Here is a 12,764-nt window from a genome sequence, read left to right as displayed (position 1 = left end):
CCACATGGGAACGGCATACAGAGAACTAATTAAAAATAGCGACACACTGGAGTAAGTAGAACCGGGTCCATGCAACTCATAAAATGAATGTACATATCAGCTATCCTCAGGCAGGATGATACCTCAATAACTTACACAGCTGGGTTGCAGCTCCAGAAAGTTCTTCTTGTTCTCATTCAGTTTCCATGAAAATAAACACCAAAGTATCCGCATTGGTTTTACCATGGCTTCAAGAACACTTGAAACCTCTTAAGGTCATGGGGAAACCAAGTATACTCACAATCTCTCAATGCCCTGAGAAAATCAATGCGGATACTTTGTTTTTTAGATTGTTTCCGGCAAACAGCACAAAGTATGCTTCAGATTTCCAGGCAGCTACAGACTTGCAAAAACAGATTAATGTGTGCAATGACACGTTTGTGTACAATCTGCCACGATTGGGTGTGATAAGCACAGTGATTTGCTGGATAGAGTATGGGGCCAGCTAAAATACCTGCTCAATTAGTACAAAACCAAAGTTATGACTTAATAAAAGCACACTACCAGTTACATGTAACCTAGGCAACACAAAACTAGTTTTATATTCCTGAGAATAGAAAAAAAGTTGTTACCTTGTGCTACTTGTGTATAAATAAATGTTATCGTTACTTGATTTACATTATGTTTACTGATTTTATGCAAACAAGAAGAAGGAAAAAACATAGGTTTTATAGCATAATAGGAATGTTTCAAACAAATTGTTTTTCTAGCCACACCCCCAAAGTTTAAAGCGGATGTGTATTGTGGATTCCGTGATCGCCATCCGCACAGTTGATCCATGGTAAAATGCGGGCATTGAAAGGCATGCATTTTCGATTTTTTTTGTTTACACTTGCAGATACGAATTGCGTACTCCGCGAGCAGAAGAAAAAGTTGCAACGTGCTCTATTTTTCTGCGGAATCTGAGCTAATGGCCGTAATTGATGTCAATGGAGGTGTCTAACCCGCACCCAATTAAGATTGAGTACGGGCTGCAGGTACATAGCGTCATCGCTAAGCGATAGCACAGGAAATACAAATAAACAAAAATAAAAACCTGCACTGCGCATGACCGCCGACGAGCCGCCGCAGACATCCGCAGTACAGTTTAGGGAGTTACACAGGGTCACTGGATGGGCTCACAGCCAGAATGCGCTGTGGGAATTTGACCCGCTTGTGTGAGCTCGGCCTTACTGATAGATATTTTCCAAACGTCTGTGACATTAGACATCAGGAACTAAAGGGTTACAACATGGGATCAAAGTGTTACAGGCTGTTACCAGCTGGTTTTTTTCTTAATTTCCCAGTATGTTTTATTATGAAAAGTGATGCACAGAGAAACAGAAATAATCCCATTGCCTTCAATCTTTAACTTTGTTCCATTATTCCTTCTTTACATAGATGACAGATGGAAAAACTTACATGACAGATAACTACTTTATCACTAGGTACATTTTTTCACTCATTTGTCATTAAAAGCAGTGTAAACAGAAAACTTACAAATAGATCTGAATAAAGCTTTAATGTGTGAACATTTAAAAAATATCAGATATGTCACAGTGACTTGTCAGAAGTTTTGAGCTGAAACTAACTACAATTGCTAAAATAAGCAGGCTGAAGTTTTCATCTCAGTGCTGTAATCAGCGAGTGGTGTATGGCCTCCATAGACTTTCTATTAAACTCATACACCATTCTCTGACGTCTAAAGACATTCTGATTGAAGGCCGTACAGCTCAGATGTCGGAAGACGTCCGGCAGGATATTTGTACTGTAGATTACTGGCCGCTCTGTTGTCGGGGGCCTCTCCAGCATGTCCCATACTGCAGTACCGGTCTAGCCAGCAGATGGCACCATTGTATAATGGCAGAAAGAGAAAGCCCCCTAGGAAACCCTGAATCCAAAATTGGATTGCAAAGGGTTAATAGTGATGCCCCATTAGCAGAGGAGTTCCAGTGTCTCCATCCAGATACATAGATAGATAGATAGGCATGAGAGAGACAGATAGATAGATAGATAGATAGATAGATATAAGGATAGATAGATAGACAGATAGGAGATAGATATATAGATAGATAGGAGATAGATAGATAGATAGATCGATAGATATGAGGATAGATAGATAGGAGATAGATAGATAAACAGATAGGAGATAGATATATAGATAGAGAGATAGATAGATAGGAGATAGATAGATGGATATGAGATAGATAGATAGATAGATAGATAGATAGATAGATAGATATGAGGATAGATAGATATGAGATAGATAGACAGATAGGAGATAGATAGATAGATAGATAGATAGATAGATAGATAGATAGATAGATAGATATGAAGATAGATAGATAGATAGATAGATAGATAGATAGATATGAAGATAGATAGATAGATAGATAGATATAGAGGGATGGAAAGATAGATAGATATTGTGGAATTTTCTAATTAGCATCGCCTATTCCTATTTTTGAACAGTACCATGTCTAAAAATAAATGCTGCTACATAATTGCTGTAAAAGTTCAGTGAATGCCTATTATATGTGGCTGTGTAGTAAGGAGGTATGAGAATTACACATATCGACAGTGTAATCAGTGCTTGTCACATTGGCTGCAGACGCAGCAGTCCAATATTTCTCATCCAGCTCACAATTGTTTCCAAATAACTGGGTTTACATAAAAGAAACAGTAAATTGCATATAACAATTTCGTAGACATTTAATTATTTACTGGATATCTACAAACACCATGTTCAATGTTCCTCTGAGCAGATTATTTCTCATCCCTCGCCATATTGCCAAATACAATTTCTAAATCCAATCAATACAACATTTGAAGAATCCGATACATTTGCCTAATGATTCAAATGATCCAAAGACCCAAAGCTGATCATTACAGTTGATTACAGTCATTTTCATTGCCATTAGCTTTCCAGCATTTGATAAAATTAAAGTTGTCTGTTTGTTTCTGAGAAGCTTATTTAAAGTCAATGTCAACCTTTTAACACCATTTGGCATTTAGGCTCTAGGAAGAGGAGAGTTTGAAGAGTCAGTATAAGGGTGCGTTCACACATAGCGGATTTGTTCCGGATTTTGTCTCGGGATTTGGTGCAGCATTAAACACCAATAGTTGAAATGGAAATATTAACTTTGTGTCTGTATTGGCCAACTTGAGTTTTCCCATTGGACTATTCCCCTCTAAAACCAATATGTGTAATTAATATGAACTTGAGTTATTCTCTTCCATCAAGTTGTTAAAGAGCAACTGTGGCGAAAACACATTTTTCTATCCATGCTCCCTCACTTGATTGCCTCTCACACTCTGGGCGTCTCCTATATATATTGCAGTCACTTCCATGCAGTGCAGCCTCCTGTCTGATTCTTATTAGACACCAGCTTGATGCTGAGATTTCTCCCTGCTTTCTCTTTCACTATTCTGTGTTATCAATCCCATGATGCATCAGCACATTAAATGAGCAGCTAGAGGTAGTACCATCTCTGTCTTCTGGGAGGATACTGTAATTATCACTACTCTGTATATTCCCCTAAATAAGTGACAGGCCATAAGTATACAGTCGGGAGGCTAAACTATCATCTCTTCCATTATAACTGTTTGACAGGAGCCTCTAATCATCACCGGTAACTGTGATAGGAGTTTCTGTATCTAAAGAGCTTGTGTGGTAGAGTCCATTACACAGTATTTGTGCTGACTGAAAACCTGACTTTTTGGAAGAACATAAACTCAAGTAAATCTCAGGTGGTCAGAATGTGATCATATGGCCCATCCAAGGAGAATGACTCCAGGAAGTTTAAGATAGAAAGGAATAACTAAACAAGGTAACACTAGTCGACTTATATATACTGGGGAATAGCTACATAATGAGTGAAAAAAAATGAAAGAGATTGGCCCTATAAATGTACTTTCTGTTCTATCTGTTTAGAGAAAGTTGAGTAATAACCCAGCTTAGTAGTAAAAAAGGCCTGGATAAAAGCATCTTGAGTCCCCTGTTGAGGATGAGTGCAGGACGAGGCCCTTTTGTAACGGCGGTTGTTGCAGAAGGAAGGGCCCAATTAGGGCTTAGTAGGAAGGCCATTCAGATACCCAGCAGTTCAGTTAGCAGTCATCATTGCTACTGTGGTAAGAGGGTGACCGATACCAGTGAAAGTACCCTTGTATGGGAAGAAATTGAGCCTCCCTCGTTTCTCAACTAAATGATTATGCTTGAGGTGCTGACTAGCTTGCAGATCAGGACCATGACAAAGGAGCTGTAAAGATGCTCCCTTCCTGCTATACTGTCACATGAGAGAGTCAAGGTTCAGGAGGAAAGACATATAATCAGGTTTAGTGCTGCCAGGTCAGATAAATTAAAGGGTATTCCAGGCATCTAAGCCCTTGCAGTATTGCTGACCTTTCCTCGGGGTAGGTCATCAATAATTGATTGGCGGTGGTCCACTGCTCAGGACCACTCCCAATAGGCTGATCTTAGCTCCTGCTCTCACTGCAGTGGGTGTACGTCGTCTGTTCCATCAGAATTAGGGTCAAAACCACAACTTTAATACAAGGCTTTGCTCCCATTGAAATCAATGGGGGCTATATCTTCAGTTGCACTTCCAGCCCCAACCCTAATGTGGACATCCGGCCTCCTGCACTGCATGCAAGAACTTGAGATCAACTGATTGCTGTCCATCCCAAGCGGTTGACTCTCACCAATCAACTATTGATGACCTATGTTGAGGATAGCTCATCAATACTGCAAGGGCTTGAATGCCTAGAACACCACGGGATATTAATGGTTTGACCATTCTGTCAGCCTCCAATGGACAAAAAACCGTGAGGATGAGTGAATGCCCTAGGTGAGTAGACACTACTATAAGAGCGGATTACCTAAGCCAAGTTAGCCACCTATGGCATTGCCCCTGTATCAAGAAGGTCCCTCTTGGAACTAACCGTAGACAGAGACACATGCATAGTTGACCTCTGCCTGCCTTATTGCTGCACCATCCAAACAACCTGTATATTATATATTGACATTTCTAATTGACATACAGCAAACGCGGGCTTCTGATGTCGCCAGCTATTCTTTCCATGGTAGTCCCGTATGTTACAATGCTTTAATGCCAGAAATGTGATGTCTACAAGAAAACTCTTCTTCTGAATTGACAGGCTGTGACACGGCGGGCAAATCTATACAGAATTGCTTAGAGAAAATATTAGCGGAACGTTCTTGCTGACACAGGAAAAGATTTCCGTCTTAGGAATTTGCTAGCGCTGTATGCATATTTCCTATTAATCTCTCTCGAACTGAGCAAGAAGATTATTTGGCAGGCGGTTCTCTTTAAGCTTTTAGTTGCGCTGAGTACAATCACATTGAAATCACTAGGCTTAGTTGTCCTTAAACCAAATGACTAGGTACGTATTGTTGGGTAGCAGTTTTCCGCAGACAGCTGTAGACAAAGTGTGTAACTGCTTCTATTTGTAGTGAAATCCCCGAGCTCCTTGAAGGCAGTCACATGACAAGCAACGCTGGGTACTTGAGTCAAAGGGTCCTTGGAGGGAAAGCTAAAGACGGTTGTGCCAGGCCTGCAGTGAGGCTGCATGAGGCAGATAAGCAACCGCAATCCGTAGAGAGACGCCGGACACTAGCAGATACAAATTGCTTAACACTTTCACCTCTGAGAGAGGCTTTGGTGGCAACATTTGCAAGTTCTCAGTGATTACATCCTGAAACGTTCACATGTCAGATGTGGTGGCTACAGCCAGCTGACCGTCAGATAATCCCTTATTACGTGAAGATCCTCCGGTGAACTGCGTCTTTGAATGCCGCCGACTGTCTCAGTCCTTTCTTGCTGTGCTGTTATTTGCTTGAGATAGACAGAAATGGCATTTCATCCCTTTCTTCTGCTGAAGTACACAATGCACAATGTGTCGTTTCATGTCTTACGTCTGCCATGATTTATTTTAACATTCAGATCGCACAGATTCAAAGGCTTTCTGGTCTACTTTTTTGTCACTTGTTCTTGACTACCAACAGGATGCGGAAGGACATCATAAGGAGAGATGAATCACGTAGTGCACAGCTCTGGATATAGGCTTATGCTTTTGTTGTGCACATTTGATATAAAGAATTACATTTTTCCTATTACCCAAAAAATGAATTATGCATTTGTTTTGTGGCCGCTGTTGCTCTGTCAGCAGCCTGTTGGCCGTCTGATAATCAGGGCTGCTGTGAGACGTCTATAAGATGTGTTCTTGAATGGTAAAGTTTGTAGTTCGTAGTCTAATATTTATAATCCGGCGTGACGTCCAAAAGATGGATCCGGCGCTATATCTAAGTACTGGTGTCCTATATTGAAATAACAATAGTGCACTTGAATAGGAAGGCATGGATGCACTACATGATGGGATGGCACACAGGCCCCTGGGGGCCCCAGAACATGGATTTCAATTTTGTGTTGTGGCCCCTGTAAGCGACAGAGAGTAAAACCCAACTGTAAAGTTGAAGAGTAGTATGTGAGAAGCAGAAATTCGCTTGGTGTCCCGAGGAATCGCTGCAATGACTGAAGTAGGGAAAGCGTTCTTGAAGTGGTCTCCTTCTGCTACAATAGGGGCAGATCTTCCAGGAAGTCTGCAAGAGATTCAGGTATTGATCCAGGTTGAGAGTCCCTGGAATGAGCACAGATCCATCGATGGCTCCATGCATGTATCGTGGCAGAAGGAGGCCACTTCAAGTACGCTTCCCTTCAGTCATAGCAGCGGTCGCACGGGATTTAGAAAAATATGGAAAGCGGATTTCTGCTTCTTACATGCTACTCTTCAACTTTGTAATTGGGTTTTACTCTCTATCTCTTACAAGGGCCACAACACAAAATTGAAATCCATGTTCTGGGGCCCCCATGGGCCTGTGTGCCATCCCATTGTGTAGTGCATCCATGCCTTCCTATTCAAGTGCAGTATTGTTGTTTCAATATAGGACATTGGTATTAATATATATAGCATTGGAACTGTCTTTTTGACTACACCCTGTATAGGGTAACTCATATATTTCTATATTCCAAATGCCCAGTACATGTTACACACAGGGTTGCCATCCAAATATGTTTTTATGCACATACACTGTCAGTCACTATATACAGATTTAGCAGAGCTGAGTCTCATTGTGCATCTGTTAAATGACACATTCAGCTCTTCTATATCTAATAATTCAAATTTACTGTATCTTAAATATTCATAGCCATTACAGCCTGTAAAGATATGGGGCTCCATGGTGTTGGCCAAAAAGTTGTATTAAAATGTTTTACCCAGAGTTGACCTTAAAGGGGTATTCCCATTTAAGACTTTCATGGAATACTTACAAGATATGCCATAAAAGTCTGATAGACGTGGATCTCACTTCTTGGACCCACACCTATCTCTAATTCTGACCCCTGCCACTCCCATCCTGGCTGAATGAAGTGGCTGTTGATGATTGGGAGTGGTGTAAACAGGGTGATATGCGGTTTCTGTATCTCCTATTGACTTCTAGGGCTATTTACATAAGTGCGGACAACTCCCAGCTACAGCATTCAGCCAGGCCATGGGCAGTGGAGACTAGAAGTAGGGATAGGTGTGAGTCCCAGAATGGAATCCATATTTATGGCATATTCACTAGAAGGGGGAGGAACAGAATGGACAGGATTCAGGCATCCAAAAACCATTTGGACAAAGGGAGAAAGATTGGACAGGACTATGACATGGACAAAACTGAATGTAGACAAACAGATAGAGATCTGCACAGCATGCATGTACCCAGAAGAATACGTAGCGCCCATGAAGGGATGGGACTGGAATAAATACACAATCATTATGACTGATTGGCTGGCTAGGGGAATCAGCTCATAGAGGACAGAAGAAAGAGGAGCAGAGAAGAAGGGAACATAAAACACTGAGGGATTTCTGAAAGGCAACACCTAAGGAACCTTCTGCAGTGACAGGAAACACTGAGGGATGTTTCCAGATAACACCTAGGTGCCTTCTGCAGTGACAGGACGTATGCGCCAAATTCGCCATCACATGGGCCAGGGCTGATGTCTTGACACCACCCTAGCTCTACTCCCCGATTGCGGTCAGCAAACTGCAACAATATATATGTATATATGAAACCTCAGTTTAGTACATATAATATGCTACAATAGCAGTACATTCCAATTATCAACATCATAAACGGTCCTATTATTTAATCTGTACAGTATATCCTGATTATTTACATACATTGCAGAATACAGTTACAAAGCTGGATAGTAAAGGTGTTTCACTTCCCCTCTGGAGACGGTAATGGAAAAAAAAAATCTCATATTAATAAATTCAAATCAACTTAATTACTGAACGGCACAACTTGACTACAAAAATGCATTTGGGAATATGGTCATGATTGTGAACTCCCTTTTCAGCAAAGTCTCTCATTCTCATATTAATTGCATCCAACTTATCTATTAGCATTCCTAATAAAATCTGATGTCTTGATGTTTTGTGATGGGCCACAACCTCTCGGATAGGAAAGGAACGTGCGTAATTAAAATGATGTTTCAGGCGTTTCAGCTAAACAAACCCAAGGTACTTCTGAGTCCCGACTGAGAGGGGAAAGTAGATTACATTTCCTTAGATTAAAAAATGAAGTGTGGGTCGTCCCCTTACTTTATTATATACAAGGATTCATGTGGAAACTATTGGAAAACTGTTTACAATGAAGACTCTGACAAGGCGAAGGCTGAAAAAGCAGAGGTGTGCATCGTGTGCTGTTAAGGGAGAAGCCTGGGTGGAAGTGATAGGTCAGCCTAGCGTGGGAGACGTAGGGCGCACAATGCGCTATATTACTCTGAAATTGAATTAAATGCTCCAAGAGCAAACAAACATAAAACATGTGCATTATAGTCTGTCCAATAGTGCACATAAACCTTCGACTGGACTCTTAAAATCCTGTTACATTACTTTAACCCTTTCTAATCCAATTTGTATCCTGGTTTTCCTAGGGGGTTTACTCTTTTTCTGCCATTATACAACGGCGCTATCTGCTGGCTAAAGCCAGTACTGCATGAGGTGACACGTTGGATAGGCTCTGACAGCAAAGAGGCTGGCAATATACAGTAAGAGAACCCTGACGAATGTCTTCTAACATCAGAGCTATACAGCCTTAAATCATAATGTCTTCAGACATCAGACAGTGGATTGGAAAGGGTTAAAAGGTTCTCTATTTAATGGGTGTTTTTTTTCTAAGGCTGACTTCATACGAGCGTATTTGCGAATACAAAACGCTGTGAATAGAGCTCATTGATGTCATTGGGTTTATTCACATGGGCGTATTTTTTCTGCATATTTCGGTCGCGCAAAGAAAACGCAGCATGCTCTATATTCCTGCGCACCAAAAACCCCCATAGAAATCAATGGGGATGCGCAAATGTACGCAATACTGTAGGAGATGTGTGACACTGCACAGGGATAAGAACACATCTGGAACTCATTGGACTAATTAGCTATTTCAATCTTTGTACTGACAGGGCATGTTCATTTGCACATGGCAAACAAAAAGTACAGTAAAATACGTTGCTGTGCGCGCAAAAAAATTGGTCAGTCCGCAAATATGCTACATTCAGGCATGAGAAAATATGCATATTCTCATGTGAAGGACTTGTAGGTGGCTTTACACAGGAGAGCTATTGTCCAAATACTCGCTTGACCGAGCAAATGTAAGTGATGGTTGCTTTTTTCGTGTATACACGGCCATAGGTCAGGTGATGAGTAAGAATTCGTTCACTAGTCGCTTAGTTTCAGCTTACCTAAAACTAGTCACTGGCTGATTAAATATTGTGTAAACAGATAATCTTTGTCTTTCAATGGAGGTGTGCGCTTGTTCAATGTGCCCCTCCCACCAAACACTGATTGGCTCCCCCTTTTTTTTAAACATTTTACCCTCCCACTTAACATTCATTGGTTTCCAAAAACACATAAATACGGGTGAGTGATCTTCAACTGAACAGTCCCTGCTGGTCCTCAAAAGAACACTTGCTGTTACAGTCTCTGGTTGGTTCGGATCTCCAAAGATACACTTGCTGTTGCGGTCTCTCACTGGTTTGGCCTTCGACAGAACAGTTGACTCAGCAAGCAATAAATATGCATTGGGGAGGAGTCAAAATTTCAAATACAAGCCCACCCAAAACCTCACACCCCTTAACTATTTGATGACTGATATTTCAGCCTGTGTTTCCAACAATTCATTCAGTGAACTCAATGTCCTACCATATGGAAAAAATATATAGTATGATGTATGGATACTGATGGCATTCAGATCAATGTGAGTGCTGTTTTAAAAAAAATAGATTTTCATAGTTTACCTAGCAGAATGTATATGGAGTAAATAAGTACCTCAAGTCAACACCATAAAGGAAAAAATACTGCACCCCACACTGGAACTTAAAGGGGTTGTTCAAAAAGTTAAAATGATCCCCTATCCATATAATAGGGGATAAGTATTTGATCGGGGGGGGGGGGGGGGGAGGGGTGTCTTACCCCTGATACCACCCATGATCATAAGAACAAGGCTCCTATCTCTTCCTGTATGAATGGAGCAGTAGTTGAGTATGCACGCTTCCACTCTGTTTATCTCTATGGTATGGTCCTGCCAGAGATTGCCAAGTGCTTGCATTGGTCTTTCTTTGGTAGCCGCAATAAGATGAATGCAGCAGAAGCATAGATGCTTGTCTGCCACTCCATTCATATGGGTTGACATGGAATTCCCGTTCTCATTATCAGTGCAGATCCCAGACACTTATCACCCATCTTGTGCATAACTTTCAATTTTGGGTTAACCCCTTAGGCCATATTAAAAACTATACAAGTTGAGGTCATGCAAAACGGAAGAAAAGAGCATCACACAGTATGTGGACTCCATCCGTGTGCTCTACAATGTCCCCAATGTTCCCACAGCCCATAAACGTCATGTTCTACTTTCATATGGCAAAACAGATGAAAACTGGACATGCAGTATTTTTTTTCTCACATGGATCATTAGTTCATGTGAAAAATCAGCCATCTAAATAGCCTCACAGACTATTATGGCACAATTTTCTGTTTGTGCAATACACGGACAGCACACAGCCCCAAAATACAGCCATGTGACTGAGTCTTCAAAGTGTTGCAATTTGCACAAACTTTTCTATAAAATGGTCATAAGGGCTTGAATAGATGAGTGCATACGTAAATACTGATCATATTTGCACATGAACAAGAAAAAAAAACATTTTTTTTAACCGTTTAAATTTCTCACTATTGCGCACAGTTGAAAAAAAAGCCAAAAGATAGGGCAAGTCCTATCTTTTCTCGTGCATAGTGTTATCGCACGAGAATCGCACTAGTCAAAATAAAACCATCTAAATCAATGGTTTTGTTTCATCACATGCATTTTTTACATGTGCAAAAAAAGAACTCAAGAAAGCCTGATTAACCCTTTCCAATCCACTGTCCGACATCTTAAGACATTATAATTTAAGGCTGTACAGCTCCAATGTTGGAAGACGTCCGTCGGGGTTCTCTTACTGTATATTGCCAACCTCTCTGCTGTCGGAGCCTATCCAACGTGTCACCTCATGCAGTACTGGCTTTAGCCAGCAGATAGCGCCGTTGTATAATGGCAGAAAAAGAGTAAGCCCCCTAGGAAAACCAGGATACAAATTGGATTGGAAAGGAGCTGTCCAGTTGTAAACTATTGATGGCCGATCCTCAGGATAGGCCATGAATAGTAGATTGGTGGATGTCCCCTCCCCGGTACCCTCTCCAGTCAGCTGTTCTCTGGGCCATTGCGCTTCTGTACTGAGCTAATTTCTGCAGGAAGCAGACAGCTCCATTCTCACTGCAGTGGCCAGGCTTGGTATTACAGGTAAAATTCTAATTGAAGTGAATGGGAGCTTTACCTGTAATGTCAAGCTATGTCACTGCAGTGAGAATGGAGCTGTCTGCTTCCTGAAGAAATTAACTCAATGCATGAGCACAATGGCCCGGCGAACACCATAATCAATAGTAGTCCTGTGCAGTGGACCTCCGCCAATCCACTACTGATGAGCTGAGGATAGGTCATCAATAATGTGCAACTGGACAATCCCTTATATGCACAAGTGTTGTTTGCATCTGTAATACGACATCCATAGAAATCTATGGGCCCATATTGTATCTTTGCATGTCTCCAATTTCTCGCAGAAGATTCTCTCCATTGGTCTGTAAGAAAAGAATAGAGTCATGTCTGAAATTTTCAGATGTATCAATGTATTACTTCTTCCATAAGCAGAAATGAAACTGTCTTGTATGTGAGATCATTTCCTCCATATCAGGATATATCCACCGTAAACATATGCAGTGCATTTGTAGTTATTGTATATAATTTAGGATATACAGCATACTTCCCCATGTCTTTCACGCCTCAGATTTCCAAGTATCTGTGTTCCCATTTTTACGAAATCTTCTTATACCCGCTGTTTGATTATAGTCTATTTTTTTCTGGTTCCTTTACTCAACAACCTTTTACTTCTGGACGTAATGACATTTCTATAAATGGCAACTTGTGTGCTGGGCACCTTCTATTACCCTACTCTGTCTGGCTGGACTTGTTCTGTTGTATTGGCACAATCATTTGGAGCAGGATAGCCGCCTTCACAGATGCCATGACATTTACAATTTTAAAAGAAAATCTGACATTTCTAAAGTCTGACACGCGCACAACTCTTGATTAT

This window comes from Eleutherodactylus coqui, chromosome 4, assembly GCF_035609145.1.
Source record: "Eleutherodactylus coqui strain aEleCoq1 chromosome 4, aEleCoq1.hap1, whole genome shotgun sequence".
Classification (NCBI taxonomy): Eukaryota; Metazoa; Chordata; class Amphibia; order Anura; family Eleutherodactylidae; genus Eleutherodactylus; species Eleutherodactylus coqui.
The sequence above is the reverse complement of the archived record's forward strand: the minus strand, read 5'-3'. Positions refer to the sequence as shown.